The sequence below is a fragment of the Theropithecus gelada genome, chromosome X (genome assembly GCF_003255815.1).
Source record: "Theropithecus gelada isolate Dixy chromosome X, Tgel_1.0, whole genome shotgun sequence".
Classification (NCBI taxonomy): Eukaryota; Metazoa; Chordata; class Mammalia; order Primates; family Cercopithecidae; genus Theropithecus; species Theropithecus gelada.
The window spans coordinates 82,929,359-82,946,638 of record NC_037689.1 but is presented as its reverse complement, the minus strand read 5'-3'; positions in this window follow the sequence as shown (position 1 = coordinate 82,946,638).

Genomic DNA, 17,280 nt, shown 5'->3' with positions numbered 1-17,280 from the left:
CTTGTTTGCTGCTCTGTGAATTAGAACTGGAGAAGTCCTTGGGGCCCTGGGAGCGATTTTTCTACAGGATTGTGATCAGTGACTCCCTGTCAACCCTGGGGCGTGGATTCAGTGGGGCCCCACAGGGTTAGCATTATGGGATTTCATATTATTCTCAGTGACTTGAAAGACTGAACTGGGAGTGTGCTCGGCAAGTATGATAGTTGGGTGGGGTTGCTGATACCTCAGAAAGCAGGAATAGAATTCTTCAAATGACCCTGACAAAATGAGGGAGATGAACCATCACAAGCAGGACCATGTCCAGAGAGGACGAACACAGGTAGTGTGCACAAAGACCAAAACCCAGAACTAATACACTAATATGGTACACTGGACAAGGGAGATGGGCAGTGATTGACTTGACACAAGTATAGTTAAAAAGAAGAACTGGGGAGATGGTGTCAGGGTACATCACAAGTGAGTCCATGATATAAAACTGGTTTTCTCCCTCCTTTCCTCCCACCCTTCTTTCCTTTCTTTTTTCCAAAACTAATGTGGATCCTGCATATAGTAACAAAAACACAGCATGGAGGAGCTGAGAAGCCATCCAAGTGTGAGATTTAGAACCAGAAGTCACCTGAGAGTCATCTAGTCCAACCCATTTATTTTATAGTTGGGGAAATGGGCCCAGAAAAGCCCGTCACAGTTAGTATTAGAAACAGACCTAGGATGCCACCCAGCACTACATGACCCTTGCCACAGTCCCACTCAACTTGTTCCATTCTACCTGCCATTGGTCATACCTTTCAAAGCATGATGGGTCTACCTTTGACCAACACATTTTTAGCATAAGTGGAAAGCTAGAGAGGATCTGGAGAAGAGCATAAATAATGCCACAGGACTGGGTGCTGTGTGTGCGTGTGTGTGTGTGTATGTGTGAGTGTGTGTGTGTGATCTAGAAAGGAAAAAGCTGATGAGGTAACATTCAATGGTTGTAGAGCACCTACCATGTGAAAAGTGTGCTATACCCATCTTCAAAATTTAACTCCTAAATAAGGACAGAGCTGATGATCTGCTCTCCATTTCTTTTGAGAATGATAGAGGGGAAAATGAGATCAAGTGACATACAAGGAATAACTTTGCTATGAATAGGAAATGATCACAAGCACCTAGTGAGTCCTCAATAACAGTTGCCAAATTGAGTGAATGGCTACTAAGGGAAGCACTGGTATTTCTCATCTTCCTGAAAGCAGAGGGCTAGATTATATGCCTTTTTAAAAAAAAAAAAAACAGAGATGGAATTTCACCATGTTGCCCAGGCTGGTCTCGAACTCCTGGGCTCAAGCAATCCTCCCACCTCAACCTCCCAATTGACCTTTTGAAGTCAATCCAGAGTCTTTGTTCTTATGTTCCATCCTTTGATTGGTCCATTTGAGATATTACATGGCCTCCTATTTGAGACCATACCTGGCCTCCCGCTCTGGAGTGGGGAGTGTACCTCCAAGTTAGGAGGGCTCTCTATTTGGGGATGATTTAGACACTGCCTCTCCTCTAAGAACTCAAGGCGCCATAGCAAAACCAGCTCCAATCCTATTAGGGACCCATCAGTGAGAGATTACAATTGGTCTTCACACTTTTGAAAGGTCTAGGTGGAAGAGGTGATCTCCAAGACAGGCAGGATTTCAATCTAATTGACAGTCAATTCCATGCCCATGTAGCTTCAGGTTCTCAGCCCTGTTGCTGACAGCTGGCCCTGGGCCCAGCTCCTTGTTTGAAGTGAAGTTGAGGATATACTTGGATTTTATTTAACATTACAAAAAGCATTAATGCCTAGATTGGGTCAGTCCACATCCCTAGATTTATCTGGTTTCTATTTTAGTCTTTTAAGGAGCTGGACACAGCTATCATATGATCTGAATTTGTAGTGTGTGTGAAGGGTCAGAGGTTGGTCACTGTGGAAATCTCCATAGCTTGAAGTATGGTTACCAGGACCGTAGGCTTGGCCCTGTGCTAGTTTACATACTATGGGGGATAGAAGACACCAGTTGCGTACTGTCAGGAAAACAAAACGGAACCACAATCAAATGAATGAAATGCATGTGCTTCAATTGTATGGTAAAGGTTAAAGGGATTGGAGAAACTGTAAAAAAGGCTATGATGGGATTGGGGTGGGTGGGTGGATAGAGTGGGCATTAGAGGGAAAACACAGCCAAATCATGGAGATGAGAAGGTCTAGGTGTGCTTGAGGGGACTGGCCAAAATGGTGGGAAATCAGCTTGGTGAGGCAGCTCATGAAGATCTTCACAGCAGAAGAGTTTGGCTACTATTGAATGAGCAACTGGACACCCTGATTGAACTCTTTCGCGAATGGTTTTATGGTGGAACAACAAAGCCTCCTCAGCTCCTCTTTCACTCCTTCTCTTCTACAAGGAAAAGGATTTTCACACTAGAAAGGACAAGGTGAACACCAGAGAGAAGCTCCTGAAGGCAGTCTAGTCCAAGAGAGCCGTAAACTGCCCTGAGTAACTCCATTTCATTGTCTGAGTCAGTAACATCCCAGGGCACTTAAGGACTTGCAGCTCAAATTGCAGGACAACGGGTGGTGGCCCTGAAAACCCCATAGAGAAGGGAAGAGATACGTGCTGCAGCCTAGAGATGGGCAAACATGGCCCCACTTTGACAGATAGGAAAAGGTAAACTCCACAAACTTTAGATCAATACGTTTGATATTGATGGAGGGCAAGATTCTAGGACAGATGATTAAAAGGATGGTTGGTGAGCACTTACAAAAAGAAGCAACAGTCGGGTGCGGTGGCTCACGCCTGTAATCCCAGCACTTTGGGAGGCCGAGGAGGGCGGATCACGAGGTCAGGAGATCGAGACCATCCTGGCTAACATGGTGAAACCCCGTCTCTACTAAAAATACAAAAAATTAGCCGGGCGTGGTGGCGGTGGGCGCCTGTAGTCCCAGCTACCCCGGAGGCTGAGGCAGGAGAATGGCATGACCCCGGGAGGTGGAGATTGCAGTGAGCCGAGATCGCGCCACTGCACTCCAGCCTGAGCGACTGAGCCAGACTCCATCTCAAAAAAAAAAAAAAAAAAAAAGAGGCAACGATCACGCAGTCCCCACATGGATTCAGGAAAAACAAATCATGCCCCGCTGGGTTAATTTCCCTTGACAGAGTGACCGGAGAGGTAGAGGAGGGAAAAGTTATCACCCACAGCGTATCTGGAGTTCAACCAAACATTCTCTCAATGCTTTTGGGACAACATGTATACATGTGGGGTGGGTAAAGGTAAACCTAGGCGAATTCTTAACTGGTTGAATGACTACATACAAAATAGTTCTGTTTTAATGTCACTAGATCAAATTTACGAATTACACAAAGTTGGTAAAGTCCCTTATTTGAACTTCAAAATGTGGCAGTACAAATATAAGATGTGAGAGATGTGGCTTAGAGGGGTTTTAGAGTGAATGAAAGCTTATGAGTTGAAAGTGTGGTTTGGTTGCTATAAAAAGTATTGTGACCTTGGGCCATATTACTAAGAGTACAACTTTCAGAACAAAGGAGGTGATCATCTTGTGCTACTCTGCACTGATCAGACCACATCTGACGCCCAGTGTTCAGTTATGAGCACCAGACTTCAAGGGAGATGTTAACAAAAGTATATCCAGAGAAGAGTGAGAGGACTGAAGAATCCCAGGAGAAATTTGTCTACTGTCAGTGAATAATTACTGGGCTCACAGTAGATTTGTTCTGTGTGACTTCAGGGCTCCAAGATCTAATGGATGGAAATTATAGGAAAACAGATTTGGGTTCAACATAAGGAAGAGGCTCCTTTTCCTTCCTTTTTTATAATGAAAAATTATAATAAAAGTTTCAGCTCCTGATTCCAGCCTCTTGAAGTCCTTTAAAATGTATTACCAACAGTTTCAGAAACAGAAGAAAAATGTCTTAATCCCAACATCTAAACGTAAGCATTTTGCTGTGTTTGGGAAGAACTTTCTAGTATTAGTAGTACTCTCTGCAATTAAAATGGACTGCCCCTTAAAAGTAGGCAGCTCTCCATCACCAGAAATATTTAAGCAGGGACTCCATGTTGGTGATGCAAAGACGATTAAAGCGTCTGATAAAGGACTGAACCAGATGACCTTTAGGGTTACTGAGATTCTATCGTACATGAGCTGGAAGGTCTCATGGTAGAATATTCAAGAAAATATTTCTAGGGCCTACGTGCAAGGTGAGCTGGAGGAGGAAAGCCTGGAAGCAAAGATAATAACTAGTTCAGAGGTACCTACTCTGAGGGCTACAACTATTTTCGCCTCCAACCACCCCCCGCCCCGACTTGAATTTCCAAATTATAGTGTCAGAAGTAGCTTTAGGCTAGGTGCGGTGGCTCATACCTATAATCTCAGCACTTTGGAAGGCCGAGGTGGGAGGATCTCAAGCCCAGGTGTTTGAGACCCGCATGGGCAACATAGGAACACTCTGTTTCTAAAAAACAAAAAAATTAACCAGGCGTGATGATACATGCCTGTGGTCCCAACTACTCAGAAGGCTGGGGTGGGAGAATCACTTGAACCCAGGAGGTCGGGGCTACAGTGAGCTGTGATCGAGCACTGCACTCCAGCCTGGGTGACATAGAGAGACCTTGACTCAAAAAAAAAAAAAAAAAGAAAAAGCAGCAGCAGCCTTACTGGTTACCTAGTTCCCCTCCCTTATGATCTGGTGCTTTATTCCCTTCTGCAATCTCTTTGCCAAGTAGTTATTTTGCCTCTGCTTAAATATTAAATACTTCCATTGATAGGAAATTCTTGTCCTCCCCAAAAAGACTAGTGCATATTATAGCATCTTTTTTTGTTTGTTTGTTTGTTTGTTTTGTTGAGACAGAGTCTCGCTTTGTCGCCCAGACTGGAGTGCAGTGGCCGGATCTCAGCTCACTGCAAGCTCCGCCTCCCGGGTTCATGCCATTCTCCTGCCTCAGCCTCCCGAGTAGCTGGGACTACAGACGCCCGCCATCTCGCCCGGCTAGGTTTTTGTATTTTTTAGTAGAGACGGGGTTTCACCATTTTAGCCAGGATGGTCTCGATCTCCTGACCTTGTGATCCGCCCGTCTCGGCCTCCCAAAGTGCTGGGATTACAGGCTTGAGCCACCGCGCCCAGCCATATTATAGCATCTTAAACCATTATGAAGTTCTACCTTATGTTGATTCAAAATCAGCTTTCCCACAGCACCCACCCATTGCTCCTGATTGCACACTGTTACAAAGCAAAACAAGGTGAATCCCCCTTCTATATGAGGACTCTTCCAACACTTGTATTGTTTTCTCTTTTTAATTTTTTTATTTATTTTAATTATTATCATTATTTTTAGATGGAGTCTTGCTCTGTCATCCAGGCTGGACTGCAGTGGTGTGATCTCGGCTCACTGCAAGTTCCGCCTCCCAGGTTCAGGCAATTCTCCTGCCTCAGCCTCCCGAGTAGCTGGGACTATAGGCACACACCAGCTAATGTTTGTATTTTCAGTAGAGACGGGGTTTTGCCATGTCGGCCACGATGGTCTCGATCTCTTGACCTTGTGATCCACCCACCTCAGCCTTCCAAAGTGCTGGGATTACAGGCGTGTGCCACCAAACCCAGCCAAAATTTTTTTTTAATATTTTTATAGAGAAGGGGTCTATGTTGCCCAGGCTGGTCTCCAACTCCTGGGCTCTTGTGATCCTCCCACCTCGGCCTCCTAAAGTGCTGGAACTACAGGCGTGAACCACCTTGACCTATCCCAATATTTCAAACCTGTATTTGAAAACTGGATCCTGAACCACCATCATCACCCTGTTGATCCCTACTCCAGGTTAAATAGCTCCAGTCATTCATACACAGTGATTTTCAAGTCTTCCCACACTTCTGGTCTCTTGCTTTTGTACATGCTCCAGGTTGCTAACATCCCTGTTCATATATGGTAATCCAAGGCTAAAGACAATCATCCACTGTGGTCTAATGAGCAGACAGGAAAGCAGAACTGTAATCTCTCCCATTCCAGACCCTAACATATTAGCATTTGGGGCAGCTAGTGTCAAAAATAATGAGGTTACAATTACTCCAAACACTTAAAACCTTTTCACACATGTCTCTTACCTTGCACTCAAGCATTTGGTTTTAAAAACTTGATTATGAAACTTTACATTTCATCTTCCTCGTTCATTATGGACTCTTGGGATTCTTTCTGAAGCCAGCTTCATGTCATTTGCAAATTTGATCAGTGTGCCATCAATGTCCTCATCCAAGTCATTAATTAAATTATTGGCTAGGCAAAGGACCTCCCTCCAGGCTGACAAAGATCCATTAGTCACCAGCTGTGAATACACCCAACTGTCCTGTCTTCACCCCACATTTTTCCTTCTTATCTACAAGGACATCTCACGCCAGGGCATTCTTCAACAAAACAAGATTGCATTTTGAAATTCTTTTTGGAAACAGGGAGTGGGGAGGAGAAGGGAGTGGGAACGAAAGGCGTTTGACCTTTAGATCTTCTCCTCCCTTCTCCCCAGCCCCCAGGATGAGCCCTGTGGCTTCAGTCTCCAAGAAGGAATTTTCCAACCAACAGCTCAGATGTAGAAAGTTGAAATAACTGGACTTAGGGTCAGGAAACATGCATTCAGATCCATCTCTGCCTCTTCCTAGCTGGATGACCTTGGTTGAAGTGTTTAACGTCTCTGAGTCTGTTTGCTCATCTGTAAAATAGGGACAGGCCGATTACACCTACCTCACAGGGTTGTTGTGAGGATTAAATGAGATGTATGTGAATGTGCTTCGGAAACTGTAAGCGTTATACAAATGTAAGATATTATTATTATGACTGAATGCCTACTGTGTTCCTCAGTATAGGCTATAAAAAGATGAATACGACATAGTCTTTGCCCTCAGGGAGCTCACAGTTCTGTAGGGGAGATATGTTCACAAATAGCCATGGTATAAAGTATAACAGGGCAAATGACCCAAGTTGTTACAGTAATTCAGAAGAGGGAGCAGGCCCTTCAGACTGGGGGGAACCAAAAGAGAGGCTTCAAAGAGTTTGATCTGTACCCTGACAAATGGGATGGATCTGACACATGGACACGGCTGAGAGAGGACAGCATTCCAGGTGGAGGAGTCTAGGAATGGGTATTTTTTTTTTTTTTTTTTTTTAGACAGAGTCTCGCTCTGCCGCCCAGGCTGGAGTGCAGTGGCGTGATCTTGGCTCACTGCAAGCTCCGCCTCCCGGGTTCACGCCATTCTCCTGCCTCAGCCTCCCGAGTAGCTGGGACTACAGGCGCCCACCACCTCGCCCGGCTAGTTTTTTTTTTTTGTATTTTTTAGTAGAGACGGGGTTTCACCGCGTGAGCCAGGATGGTCTCGATCTCCTGACCTCGTGATCCGCCCGTCTCGGCCTCCCAAAGTGCTGGGATTACAGGCTTGAGCCACCGCGCCCGGCCAGGAATGGGTATTTATGGAACGCGTCTGTGGTGCTGGAAGCAGGCCTGTTTGATTGTAAGAAGTAATGAGGCTGGTCAGCCACATCACAACTTTTTTAGACGCGGTCATTTTCAGCATGCCCAGGGTAGAGCATTCAGTCCTTCAGAATGAGGACTAGAATTTAAGCAGAGCCTCTGAGGTCTCATGTCCACTGTTCAACTGACCTCCTTGGAGAAAAACAACTCTTCTGGAGGGTGGAGGCATCCACAAAGGTTCTAGGAAAATCACCCTTTTCCTCTTCTGAAGCTGAAAAATAGGTCTCTGGGAAAAGCAGGGACTAAGGCCATATTTAAATCCTAAAAATTGGCCGGGTGCGGTGGCTCACGCCTGTTATCCCAGCACTTTGGGAGGTCAAGGCGGGCGGATCACCTGAGGTCAGGAGTTCCAGACCAGCCTGGCCAACATGGTGAAACCCCATCTCTACTAAAAATACAAAAATTAGCTGGGCGTGGTGGTGGGCACCTGTAATCCCAGCTACTCGGGAGGCTCAGGCAGGAGAATCGCTTGAACCCAGGAGGCAGAGGTTGCAGTGAGCCAAGATCACGCCATGGCACTCCGGCCTGGGCCACAAGAGTGAAACTCCGTCTCAAAAAAATAATAATAATAAATTCTAAAAATCTTCAGCTGGAAGTGGCTCTGGCTTAAGAATTCAAGAGTTTTAACTGAAGGAGGGTCATCCACCATATCTGAAAGGCTTCACACTCTTCAATTTCATGTGGGGAGTGGGGAGGGAGAGGAAAATAGTTCAAGGGCTCTCAAGGTCCATTTCCTGATGGTTTCTTTGGAGCTATGGTTATGATTTGGTGCCACCTGGTGTCCAAGACAGAATATAGCGCCCTCGTGTAGAAGCTGCCTTCCCCCTCCTTCCTAAATCAAGAGCACTGAACTGCTTCCCAGCATCTAGGGATGGCGCTAGCTTCCTTCCAGCAGGATAGAGCCAGTCATTCAGAGGCATTCTGGGGTCTGTGTAAATGGAAAAGAAGAGGAGGAAAGGGAAAGTCCTGCACCAGGCCTCATAGCCATCCTTTCCTATGTTACCAAAGTTTCTATTTTTCCCCAGAGCACCCCTGGGGTAAATAGAGTATCTTCCCCCAGAGTACTTTCCCCAGAATACTACAGGACTGGGTTTGCCATGTCCCCCTCTCTCCACCCACACGCATTCTCTTATGATGGCTTGAGTATCCACAAAAGATTATTACAATACCTCTCTCTCAGACGTGACCAAGAGAAATTGTCATGATTGTCTAGGGTGGCCAAGGGAGAAACAGTAAATGAGTCTTGTTCCCCACTCAGCTCAAGTTTAAGTGCTGTTTCTTCCTGAGTGGGCTATACTATTCTAGAATGATTGAGCTAGAATAGCTCCTCCGTAAGAAACCTGTTTATTGAAACTACACTTAGAAATCCTACAGCCCCTCTTAAAGGTTAGGGGAGGGAGAAACGGTGCCTCTGATAATGGAACAGATGGTGGCCCCCTTTTCCCTCAAGCCCCTTTCCTAAATAGATTCAAAAGGATCAATAAAACTGACACTGCGGCTGGGTATGGTGGCTCACGCCTGTAATTCCAGCACTTTGGGAGGCCGAGGTGGGCAGATCGCTTGTCAGGAATTTTCAAGACCAGCCTGGCCAACGTGGTGAAAACCCATCTCTACAAAAAATACAAAAAATTAGCCAGGCATGGTGGCAGGTGCCTGTAATCCCAGCTACTCTGGAGGGTAAGGCAGGAGAATCACTTGAACCTGGAAGGCGGAGGTTGCAGTGAACTGAGACCGCGCCACTGCACTCCAGCCTGGGTGACAGCATGAGACTGTGTCTCAACAACAACAACAATAAACAAACAAACAAACAAAAAACAGGAAAAAACTGGAGTGGTCTGATGATGTCTTATAAAGGAGTATTAGTAGAGCATAGTTTGAGGGGATGGCTTGAACTGGGATGGCCAGAGCTGAGCAAGGACAAGACTGAGCTAATGAAAAGGTTAATCCTGGCCGGGCGCGGTGGCTCAAGCCTGTAATCCCAGCACTTTGGGAGGCCGAGGCGGGTGGATCACGAGGTCAGGAGATCGAGACCATCCTGGCTAACATGGTGAAACCCCGTCTCTACTAAAAATACAAAAAACCAGCCGGGCGAGGTGGCGGGCGCCTGTAGTCCCAGCTACTCGGAGGCTGAGGCAGGAGAATGGCGTGAACCTGGGAGGCGGAGCTTGCAGTGAGCCGAGATCGCGCCACTGCACTCCAGCCTGGGTGACACAGCGCGAGACTCCGTCTCAAAAAAAAAAAAAAAAAAAAAAAAAAAGAAAAGGTTAATCCTTCTGCCACTACTTCCATTCCTAGGTACCCTTAAAGTCTGAGTTTCTGTTGTGTCCACCTCAGGCTCTTCTTGGTGCTGAAGAATCCTGGACCAGCTCTCAGTTTGGATTGTCAATTGCAGGTGAGGGGCATGAAAATGGCAGAAGTGCAAAAGAAAGAAACCATCAGCTAGATTAGCATGCTTCAATTCATGGATCACTACTTTTATTTGCCTCAATTCTTCCCTGGTCCCTACATTACAGGGCTGCCAGAGTGCATGCCCTCTAACTGTACTGGCTAAGAAGTAAACAAATTCCTTTTTATCTTTTAGTTAAGACAAGGCTGCAATTTTTGAAAAGTAACATTTGCTAGGACACTAATGGATAAGAAAGTAACCAAAAAAGGTAACAAGAGAACACACAAACAAATGGGCTTACAATGTTCACATTTCTTATCCTGTATCAACTAAAGTTTAACCATAGTTGGCCGGGCCTGATGGCTCACACCTGTAATCCCAGCACTTAGGGAGGCCGAGGTGGGCAGATCACCTGAGGTCAGGAGTTTGAGACCAGCCTGACCAACATGGTGAAACCCTGTCTCTACTAAATAAAAATAAATTAACCCCATCTCTACTAAAATACAAAAATTAGCTGGGCATGGTGGCACACTCCTGTAATCCCAGCTACTCGGGAGGCTGAGGCTGGAGAATAGCTTGAACCCGGGAGGTGGAGGTTGCACTAAGCTGAGCCACTGCACTCCAGCCTGGATGACAGAGCAAAATTCCATCTCAAATAAATAAATAAATAAATAAATAAATAAAGCTTAACCATAGAGGAGGCCGAGTGCAGTGGTTCACGCCTGTAATCCCAGCACTTTGGGAAGCTGAGGCAGGTGGATCACCTGAGGTCAGGAGTTCGAGACCAGCTGGGCCAATATGGTGAAACCCTGTCTCTGCTAAAAATACAAAAAATTAGACAGGCGTGGTAGCAGGCACCTGTAATCTCAGCTACTTGGAAGACTGAGGCAGGAGAATTGCTTGAACCCTGGAGGCGTAGGTTGCAGGGAGCCGAGAGAGTGCCATTGCACTCCAGTCTGGGCAACAAGAGTAAAACTCCGTTTCAAAAAAAAAAAAAATCATAGAGGAAGTTATCTGGTTCAATGTATAGGGCACCTTAGCAAATCCTTTTTTGCCAGGGCAACCTTTCCCAATTCATGATAAGTCAGAGGTTAGACAAAGCTGCCTAGACCCGAATCTGAAGGTTGGTGCAAAAGTAATTGCGGTTTTTGCAATTAACGTTAATGGCAAAAAACCGCAATTACTTTTGCACCAGCCTAACAGATCTACTGAGTTTCACAGTCCCTGGTGGAATCAGTTTCCCATACTGCTCTGAGTGCAGAGACCCTAGTGGGTGCCTTCTATCCTGGCACGTGCTGCTTGCCGGTTCTACAGTCACCCTGGCCCTTGGGTTTCCCCCACCCTCCTCCCACCCTTTTCAGGCCTCTGGAAAGAGAAGACCCCCAGTGAAACTCTACCCCTTCACATAGTTTTGATGACTTAGGACATGTGTTCGGACAAATACAAATAAATGTGCTTACGATTCTAATTAGAAAAAGACACTTAGAATTGAGACTGCTTCTGAAAATCTGATCCTGTGCTGGCAGTTCCTGTTGATATCAGCTAGTATTTCGTTTTAGTCCCCTAAAGTGGCCATGTGACCTTGATGGCAAACGCCATCTTTCTGCGGAGCACGCCTGCGCTGCATTAGGCTGCTCTGACGACTCTCTCGCGCTCCGCCTTTTCCGATTTCAAAAGCTTTAGACCGCCCACCAAGACCCTTTTTCCGGTCGGAGAGGCCGGGTAGGCTCTCAGTTCATTTGCGGAGCAAACGTGATTGACACAATCTGCGTCTAATGAATGTTCGTCTGCTTCCCAGCTCGGATTACTAGTTCCGCTCCCTTTCCCAGTTTCTTTTTGATGACTCATCCCTCAAATTCTTCACACGCTCGCCTGATTCCCGCCCCTCCCGTCCTCTCTCGCCTCGTTCCCACTTGACGCCCACCCCCCACCTCCGCCGCCTTGCTCTAGGGAAATGGATTTGGTGAATCCTATCGAGGATCGTTTTTTACAGTGTATTTTGAACATATAGAAGCAAAAAGCACAATTTCCGCACAGGAAAGAGGAGGTTCATTTCCTTATAAGGAGCTTAACCCCTCATTGTTTTTTGAGCTTTCTCCCTTCCGCAAGATCGGGGTGGGGGCAGGGGCGGGAGAAACGACAGCGGGGCTTTTGCCTCTCGGTTTCCAGTTCAATTCCAGAGCCCCCGCAGCTCTGAGTCCCTAGCAAAGGTCAGCTGCCTTGCCCCAACCGCCGGCCCCACCGAGAGAGGAGTCTGGGGAAGTACAATCCAGGGTTGAAGGTTTACAAACATTTCTCCGGGTCTTGGGCATCTGCAGTGGGCACCTGCAGTGGGCACGTATGACAGTTTTGCCGGGGACTGCAAATGCAAAATTACAGCCCTAAAGAGGAAACAGACTTTCAGTCGTTACTAGGAGGAGGGGGAAAGGTAGGGGGAGTAAGAAAAGTAGGGAGCTGAGACTGAAATAACAAGCTGTTCTGGACCCAAACTCCTGAAATAGGCGAATGAATGGACTTCCACCTGCACAAGAAATCCTGGCTTTCCTGGATAGGGTCAAATGAAGCCAATAGAATATCCATAGTGGGAAGTTGGCAAGAGACTGGCTAAGTTTGCCCCCTTTGGGCTGCTGCTTGTAGTCTCATTTGCTTTTTGATGCTCACGCAACCATCACCACTTCTCTGCTGTGTCTCTTCATCCCACAGCTAAAGCATGTGATTGAAAACTTGCAGTTTGACCTAAGTTTAACACTGCCTTGTATAGAGCTTTGTGAATAATGGGTGCAGGATCAATTCCCCGGAGCCTGAGTATCATACCAAAGGCTAGAGACTCAGGGGCTTCCCAGTCTGCAAAGTGCTCTCAGACTCAGGCACATATTCTGAGAGAGCTTTTGCATTTTGGTATTGGATCTCCAGGAGAGGGGAGGAGTTTGCCGATTGGGAAAACAAAGAAGGTGCTAAGAAATAGGTGGCCACCTTATTTTTCGATTCCCTCCTAGGCAGCCCTGCTGCTCTCCCTTTGGAGGCCCCTTGGCTAAGTCTCATCCAAAGTTCATTTGCATTGTCCAGCTTGCCCCTCTGGCCTCAGAGAGGAATGTAGCCAATGAACAGGAAAGAGGAGGCATGCTTTCTGTCCCTGCTGGGGTGAAGAGTAAGTGGAGACACAAATCCTACCCCCTCCCCAGCTTCTGCTTCCAGCGCCTCTCCTTCATCTTCATCATAAAACGTTTCTAAGACATTTCTCTGTCCAATACTCCGTCCACATTAGTTTACACGCAGTCGTTGCCTTGACAATCAGAGACAAGGGCTGAGTGACACTGAAAATGCAGAAAGCGGCCAGTCATGGTGGCTCATGCCTGTAATCTCAGCACTTTAGGAGGCCGAGGCAGGCGGATTACTTGAGGTCAGGAGTTCCAGACCAGCCTGGTCAACATGGCGAAACCCTGTCTCTACTAAATTACAAAAATTAGCTGGGCATGATGGTGCATACCTGTAATGCCAGCTACTCAGAAGGCTGAGGCAGGAGAATCGCTTGGACCTGGGAGGCGGAGGTTGCAGTGAGCCAAGATTGCGCCGCTGCACTCAGTGAGACCCTGTCTCAAAAAAATAAAATAAAAAAAGAAAGAAAATGCAGAAAGCACATATATGCAGGGTGGGGAGAAGTAGGTTCATGTGTAAAATATGTAATCCACAAATGTTCACACCAGCCACACATCTGAGATCAGTGCAATTTCACAGGGAAGGAATCAGGATAAATGCATGTAACAGATGAAAAGTGGGAGTGGGCAATTGTGAGAGTTTTTGATTTATCTAGGCAGATTGGGACCAGGAAAGCTATTGGCTCTCGACTGCACAGGATTCCTAGAGGACATGGGATTGCAGAAATATCTGAGCGACAGAACCAAATGGTGATAAGGTACTTGCCTCCTGAGGTGGGAGTGGGATTAGCAAATGGAATAGACTTTGATCAGGAAATGGAATAACCAGCGATTGTTATTTCTTTTCCTCCTCCCCTCTCAACACACATTTGTTGAGTGCCAATTCTGTCATAGATACTGGAAACATAAAAACAATAATGATAGAAAATAGTTCTTGGATAGTTACTTGGGTGCCAGCTACTATATTAAGCATGTTATCTTCTTTAAATCTCACAGTGACGTTCTGATGTAGGTATCATTATCATGCCCATTTTGCAGATGAGCCAGCTGTGGTTCAAAGAGATGAAATGACTTACCCCAAGACCACACAACTGGTTGTAAGTGAAAGAAGTGGGATTTGAATCTAGGAAATTAAAGTCTAGAGCCTGTGCATTTAATCAGTATGCTCTACCTTATATTTTAGCAGGACAGTGATAGAAATTGGATTCCTTTGGTGACAGGGGATGCTAGAACAGGGAGGGTCAGGACTGTGAGAGCAGACAGATGGTCCAGGGTAAAGCAGATCCCAGAAGTAGAAGCAGAGCCTCAGCCAGCTATTTAGACAGGCAGGTAGAGCAAGCATCTGGGTAACCAGGATGCAGCAGAAGCCAGGAGGAAGCCCAGACAGGCAGGTGGTTGGCAGCCAGAGTGTCTGGCAGCCAGTGACAGAGGCCCTGCCATGGGGCCTGGGCTTCCAGGGAAGGATGCCAGGTGTCAAAAGGTCTGGCAAGAGCTAGACAAGCACTATCCCTGTGAAGATGAAGGTGCCAGACAGGGCACTAAGGTAGGATGCAGGAGCTGGGGGCACCAGAACAGGTGCTTCAGGTAGGGGCTTCTGTACAACAAAGCAGGAAACAGTCTTATGAGAGCAGGGACCAGCTTCACTCATTCACCCTTCAGTCTACTCTTTCAACAACATTTTTTGAGCTCTTGCCATGTTCCAAGTACTATGCTAGGCTCTGAAGTAACACACAGTCTGGCAGGGGAGCCAGACCTGTTTTACAGGTATCTCCAATACTGTGTGATAAGTTCTATATTAGAGGCACAGACAGTGTGGGGATGGGGGTGGGGAATACTAACTTAATCCTGACAGAGTTCTCAAATAATTGTTTTGGTTTTTGTTGTTTTTTTTTTTTTTTTGGATGGAGTCTCGCTCTGTTGCCCAGGCTGGAGTGCAGTGGTGCAATCTCGGTTCACTGCAACCTTTGCCACCCAGGTTCAAGCGATTCTCCTTCCTCAGCCCCCTGAGTAGCTGGGATTACAGGCATGGGCCACCATGCCCAGCTAATTTTTGTATTTTTAGTAGAGACGGGGTTTCACCATGTTGTCCAGGCTGGTTTTGAACTCCTGGCCTCAAGTGATCCGCCCTCCTCAGCCTCCCAAAGTGCTGGGATTACAGCCATGAGCCACTGTGCCTGGCCCACAAAGAATATTAACTCTGAGCTGGGTCTTTAAAGAAGAGAAATTTTGGCCGAGCGCGGTGGCTCATGCCTGTAATCCCAGCACTTTGAGAGGCCAACGCAGGTGGATCACGAGGTCAGGAGATTGAGACCATCCTGGCTAACACAGTGAAGCCGCGTCTCTACTACAAATACAAAAAAATTAGCCGGGCGTGGTGACGGGCGCCTGTAGTCCCAGCTATTTGGGAGGCTGAGGCAGCAGAATGGCGTGAACCCGGAAGGCGGAGCTTGCAGTGAGCCAAGATCATGCCACTGCAGTCCAGCCTGGGCGACAGAGGGAGACTCCATCTCAAAAAAAAAAAAAAAAGAAGAAGAAGAAGAGAAATTTTGCAGGCTCAGAGTGGTGGGGAGGATTTCAGACAGAGGGAATAAAGTTTTGAAAGAGTAAGGCACATTTCGGGGACAGTAAGCAATTCATACAGGACAGTGGGTACATGGTAAGGAGGGGTGGGGAACATGAATCTGAAAAAGACCTAAGGCAAAATTTTAAAGGCTTTTCTGAGAGCTGCTGAAGATCTTGGATACTCTCCCATAGGTAAAGGGGAGCCAGCTGTGGTCTTTATGTCAGCAAGTACCTGGATTACACTGGGGTGTTTTAGAAAGACCGAAAGGGATAGTACCCGGATGCACTGGAGGCAGGCAGATAACCCAAGAGGTTCTTGCAATTATGCAGGAAAAAAAAAAAAAAAAGAATGATAGGAGCGGCCAGGCGCAGTGGCTCACGCCTGTAATCCCAGCACTTTGGGAGGCCGAGGCAGGCAAATCACAAGGTCAAGAGATCGAAACCATCCTTGCCAACATGGTGAAACCCTACTTCTACTACAAATACAAAAATTAGCTGGGCATGGTGGCGCATGCCTGGAGTCCCAGCTACTCGAAAGGCTGAGGCAGGAGAATCACTTGAACCCAGGAGGCAGAGGTTGCAGTGAGCCAAGATTGCGCCACTGCACTCTAGCCTGGCGACAGAGCCAGACTCAGTCTCAAAAAAAAAAAAAAAAAAAAAATGATAAGAGCTTGAACTAAGATAGTGACAGAGAAGATTAGTTTGGGAAAACATTTCTGAAGGAGAATTGACAAGGCTCAGTGATTGATGTTGTCAGTGAGGGGGGAAAAGGAGTCATAAACAACTCAAAAAATTTTGTGCTTGAGAAACTGGGCCTGTGGTGACATCATTCACGTAGGGACTGGGAATCTAGGATGGGGAGCAGGTTTTACGGAGGGAGATAAGTGATTCAGTTTGGCATATGTTGAGTTGGAGGTACCCAGTGGTGTGCTGGAAGACATTTAACTACTGGCTCTAGATGGTGGGAAAAGCCTTGACGAACCAATTCCTGTGGTAAATACTCCCACCCCTAATTTCAAGCCACCCCTAATGTGACATCAATCACTCGAAAAATTCCTAAAATTTTAACAACTGGTCTCAGAGACCCATGGAAAGAACTATACCAGATACTTTGAGAGCACAGGCTTCTGATGGCATTGCTTAAATAACTTTGAGACTGTACCACTGGACTAAGTCGAGATTTCCAGAACTCCAGTGGAGAAGCCGATGGGGTCACAAAACTGCTAACCCAGTATCTTAACAGAAAAAGAATTAATTACATAGGACTGAATAAACTGATGAAAGATTATTATGGTTTTTATTTAGAATATTGCTGCTGGATTTAAGAAAGCCCTTTTCTCTTTTCAGTTATCTATACTCATAACAACTAGTAGATTATACTTTTATTTATTTGTTTATTTTTATTTATTTGAGATGGAGTCTCGCTCTGTCGCCCAGGCTGGAGTGCAGTGGTGCAATCTCAGCTCACTGCAAGCTCCGCCTCCAGGGTTTACGCCATTCTCCTGCCTCAGCCTCCTAAGTAGCTGGGACTACAGGCGCCCACCACCACACCCAGCTAATTTTTTTTTGTATTTTTAGTAGAGACGGGGTTTCACCGTGTTAGCCAGAATGGTCTTGATCTCCTGACCTCGTGATCCGCCCACCTCGGC